Raw genomic sequence first — 5000 nt, forward strand, 5'->3', positions numbered from 1 at the left:
CTAACTGTGGCTGTACCAGATTATCGCTTAACCTAACTGTGGCTGTACCAGATTATCGCTTAACCTAACTGTGGCTGTACCAGATTATCGCTTAACCTAACTGTGGCTGTACCAGATTATCGCTTAACCTAACTGTGGCTGTACCAGATTATCGCTTAACCTAACTGTGGCTGTACCAGATTATCGCTTAACCTAACTGTGGCTGTACCAGATTATCGCTTAACCTAACTGTGGCTGTACCAGATTATCGCTTAACCTAACTGTGGCTGTACCAGATTATCGCTTAACCTAACTGTGGCTGTACCAGATTATCGCTTAACCTAACTGTGGCTGTACCAGATTATCGCTTAACCTAACTGTGGCTGTACCAGATTATCGCTTAACCTAACTGTGGTTGTACCAGATTATCCCTTAACCTAACTCAATTTGTCCCTTAACCTAACTCAATTTGTCCCTTAACCTAACTCAATTTGTCCCTTAACCTAACTCAATTTGTCCCTTAACCTAACTCAATTTGTCCCTTAACCTAACTCAATTTGTCCCTTAACCTAACTCAATTTGTCCCTTAACCTAACTCAATTTGTCCCTTAACCTAACTCAATTTGTCCCTTAACCTAACTCAATTTGTCCCTTAACCTAACTCAATTTGTCCCTTAACCTAACTCAATTTGTCCCTTAACCTAACTCAATTTGTCCCTTAACCTAACCCACGTTGTCCCTTAACCTAACCCACGTTGTCCCTTAACCTAACCCACGTTGTCCCTTAACCTAACCCACGTTGTCCCTTAACCTAACCCACGTTGTCCCTTAACCTAACCCACGTTGTCCCTTAACCTAACCCACGTTGTCCCTTAACGTAACCCACGTTGTCCCTTAACCTAACCCACGTTGTCCCTTAACCTAACCCACGTTGTCCCTTAACCTAACCCACGTTGTCCCTTAACCTAACCCACGTTGTCCCTTAACCTAACCCACGTTGTCCCTTAACCTAACCCACGTTGTCCCTTAACCTAACCCACGTTGTCCCTTAACCTAACCCACGTTGTCCCTTAACCTAACCCACGTTGTCCCTTAACCTAACCCACGTTGTCCCTTAACCTAACCCACGTTGTCCCTTAACCTAACCCACGTTGTCCCTTAACCTAACCCACGTTGTCCCTTAACCTAACCCACGTTGTCCCTTAACCTAACCCACGTTGTCCCTTAACCTAACCCACGTTGTCCCTTAACCTAACCCACGTTGTCCCTTAACCTAACCCACGTTGTCCCTTAACCTAACCCACGTTGTCCCTTAACCTAACCCACGTTGTCCCTTTGCCTAACATAGTTCACTGCTCGGAATCTCTGGTGTCGTTGTTATCCTCATGTAGATGTCTTGCGAGTGTTGCTTACTTTCCACATATTCCCGCTATCCACTGTCAATTGTACTGCAATAGGACTATATCGCCCCCCCCCCCCCCCCTCTGCCCCTCTCTTTGTGTCTCCGTCCTCTCAAGCTGGTCGGTCTGGCGTTTGAGTGTTAAATGAGCCTCGCAGCTGTTCAGTTGCGTTCAGATGTCGACGCCCTCAGTGTACGTCGTGGTATGGTCTGTGTCCATTGTCCGCTGATGTCGTACGCGTAACCCACACGCTGTACCGATCATCGGTAGTTACGTACAGAGTGAAGTAGTGTGATACGTGTGACCGTACGCTGGCTGTGCCCAACGGTGTCGAATCTCAATTTCCATATGTTGTGCTCGATGCTACTTGTCTCGTCTCCCAATAACAGCTAGGTTGCACTGTGGTACGCCGTAGAGGCGTGTGGGAGGAACGTACGAACGCATTGTATGTCACCCTGGGTCGCTGGGGGTGGTGGTGCGGTGAGTCAGGTCAGGTCAGCGTGAGCCGTGTGATGTAGTGACGCGTGTATTCCGACTTTGTCGTATTGCCTCACACAAAGTGCTACCCTGGTGGACCGCGTTCCATATCTGGGACATGCCGCAGATGCCGGTTGACAGTGGATCGCGGAAGGGACATCGCATACGTGCGCGGGCCACCTTCCACGTGTTCTCTTCTGCACATGTCGCAGTGTGTATGTGGTCTGATGTAGCGTGTCGTGACACATGACATCCTGGCATGCAAGAATTGTTGAATTCGCAAATGTAGGTGGACATCTACGTTTACTGCCCAAGATACGCAAATGAACTGGAAATCCGTTGTTGAGCGGTTGTTCACGCTGGAGGTGAATCTGTGATGGCGACGATCGGTACAGCTATTAACCGGTTGTTTCAGCGGTACCCGCCACATCCACACACGTGACTAGGCCCATGTGGGTATGAAGCGATACGCGGCGGTGGCTTGGTGGGACTGTTCCCGGCCGGTGAAGGGGGGCCGCCCGGCGTGTTGGCCGCGCGCTGCGTGGGCGCACGCGCAACAGGCGGCTGGTGGGGGGCGCCGAGTGGCAGGAGCGCCAGCCGACGGGCTCGGCAGGCGGCGCAGCTACGCTGCGGCGCACCCTGCACGCGGCGCCTGGCGGCCAAAGTTGGTTCAGCCGAGCCCGGTGCGAAGCGCGGTGGACATCTGCAGTGTGCTGGTCTGATTGAGGACTGTGTGCGTTGAGGATGCGCCGCCGCCTGGCACTCGGCGCCGCGACGCCGTCTGCTGCTCGGTCGCCCCAGCGGTTCTCGCAGGTGGTTTGTATCGCAGTTGTGCGGACGTGTTGGCGCGTGCGCTGTGCTGGGAGAGTTCGCTTCTGCACCCAAGTGGGGCTTTGCCCTTGTGTGGCGCTGGCGTTGGAGCTGCCGGTCACCATAGGTGGCGCGTGTTGTCTCCCGCCGGCAATGCCACGACAGCACGCTCCCGGGCCTCTGTCGGCAGCGGCAAGCTCAGTTGGGAGCAAGGGTGTTCGCACTAAAACCGTCTACTCGCCTAACTCCGGGCGATTGCGCCTCTCTCGAAACCGACCAAGTACCTAGGACGGCGCTGCGCGCCGCCGGGACCTGAGAGGGTTTCGAGGTGTATCGTGCAGGGGAGCTCGGCCTCCTCCTGTTTGCAGAATAATTGAGCGGACGCTTGCGTGTTCGCGCGGGCCCCCGGGACACACTCCCGGGCGGCCGGCTGCTCAGCTCTAGTTGACGCAGCTCCCTGGTTGATCCTGCCAGTAGTCATATGCTTGTCTCAAAGATTAAGCCATGCATGTCTCAGTACAAGCCGCATTAAGGTGAAACCGCGAATGGCTCATTAAATCAGTTATGGTCCTTAGATCGTATCCCACGTTACTTGGATAACTGTGGTAATTCTAGAGCTAATACATGCAAACAGAGTCCCGACCAGAGATGGAAGGGACGCTTTTATTAGATCAAAACCAATCGGATTGGCTTGTCTGGTCCGTTTGCCTTGGTGACTCTGAATAACTTTGGGCTGATCGCACGGTCCTCGTACCGGCGACGCATCTTTCAAATGTCTGCCTTATCAACTGTCGATGGTAGGTTCTGCGCCTACCATGGTTGTAACGGGTAACGGGGAATCAGGGTTCGATTCCGGAGAGGGAGCCTGAGAAACGGCTACCACATCCAAGGAAGGCAGCAGGCGCGCAAATTACCCACTCCCGGCACGGGGAGGTAGTGACGAAAAATAACGATACGGGACTCATCCGAGGCCCCGTAATCGGAATGAGTACACTTTAAATCCTTTAACGAGTATCTATTGGAGGGCAAGTCTGGTGCCAGCAGCCGCGGTAATTCCAGCTCCAATAGCGTATATTAAAGTTGTTGCGGTTAAAAAGCTCGTAGTTGGATTTGTGTCCCACGCTGTTGGTTCACCGCCCGTCGGTGTTTAACTGGCATGTATCGTGGGACGTCCTGCCGGTGGGGCGAGCCGAAGGGGTGCTTTCGCGTCCCGAGGCGGACCCCGTTTAAATCCTACCAGGGTGCTCTTTGTTGAGTGTCTCGGTGGGCCGGCACGTTTACTTTGAACAAATTAGAGTGCTTAAAGCAGGCAAGCCCGCCTGAATACTGTGTGCATGGAATAATGGAATAGGACCTCGGTTCTATTTTGTTGGTTTTCGGAACCCGAGGTAATGATTAATAGGGACAGGCGGGGGCATTCGTATTGCGACGTTAGAGGTGAAATTCTTGGATCGTCGCAAGACGAACAGAAGCGAAAGCATTTGCCAAGTATGTTTTCATTAATCAAGAACGAAAGTTAGAGGTTCGAAGGCGATCAGATACCGCCCTAGTTCTAACCATAAACGATGCCAGCCAGCGATCCGCCGCAGTTCCTCCGATGACTCGGCGGGCAGCCTCCGGGAAACCAAAGCTTTTGGGTTCCGGGGGAAGTATGGTTGCAAAGCTGAAACTTAAAGGAATTGACGGAAGGGCACCACCAGGAGTGGAGCCTGCGGCTTAATTTGACTCAACACGGGAAACCTCACCAGGCCCGGACACCGGAAGGATTGACAGATTGATAGCTCTTTCTTGATTCGGTGGGTGGTGGTGCATGGCCGTTCTTAGTTGGTGGAGCGATTTGTCTGGTTAATTCCGATAACGAACGAGACTCTAGCCTGCTAACTAGTCGCGTGACATCCTTCGTGCTGTCAGCGATTACTTTTCTTCTTAGAGGGACAGGCGGCTTCTAGCCGCACGAGATTGAGCAATAACAGGTCTGTGATGCCCTTAGATGTTCTGGGCCGCACGCGCGCTACACTGAAGGAATCAGCGTGTCTTCCTAGGCCGAAAGGTCGGGGTAACCCGCTGAACCTCCTTCGTGCTAGGGATTGGGGCTTGCAATTGTTCCCCATGAACGAGGAATTCCCAGTAAGCGCGAGTCATAAGCTCGCGTTGATTACGTCCCTGCCCTTTGTACACACCGCCCGTCGCTACTACCGATTGAATGATTTAGTGAGGTCTTCGGACTGGTACGCGGCATCGACTCTGTCGTTGCCGATGCTACCGGAAAGATGACCAAACTTGATCATTTAGAGGAAGTAAAAGTCGTAACAAGGTTTCCGTAGGTGAACCTGC

At 52.6% G+C, this 5000-nt stretch overlaps 1 non-coding gene across 1 annotated transcript in view; it reads left to right on the forward strand.

The window, feature by feature from the left end:
* The first annotated feature begins 3120 nt into the window (after nt 1-3120).
* Nucleotides 3121-5000, forward strand: part of LOC126330774 (small subunit ribosomal RNA) — a 1893-nt gene continuing 13 nt past the window's right edge. The window contains exon 1 of the ribosomal RNA XR_007563181.1: nt 3121-5000. This exon is cut by the window's right edge and continues 13 nt beyond it. This is a non-coding gene — a ribosomal RNA (small subunit ribosomal RNA).

This window comes from Schistocerca gregaria, unplaced genomic scaffold, assembly GCF_023897955.1.
Source record: "Schistocerca gregaria isolate iqSchGreg1 unplaced genomic scaffold, iqSchGreg1.2 ptg001355l, whole genome shotgun sequence".
NCBI classification, from domain to species: domain Eukaryota; kingdom Metazoa; phylum Arthropoda; class Insecta; order Orthoptera; family Acrididae; genus Schistocerca; species Schistocerca gregaria.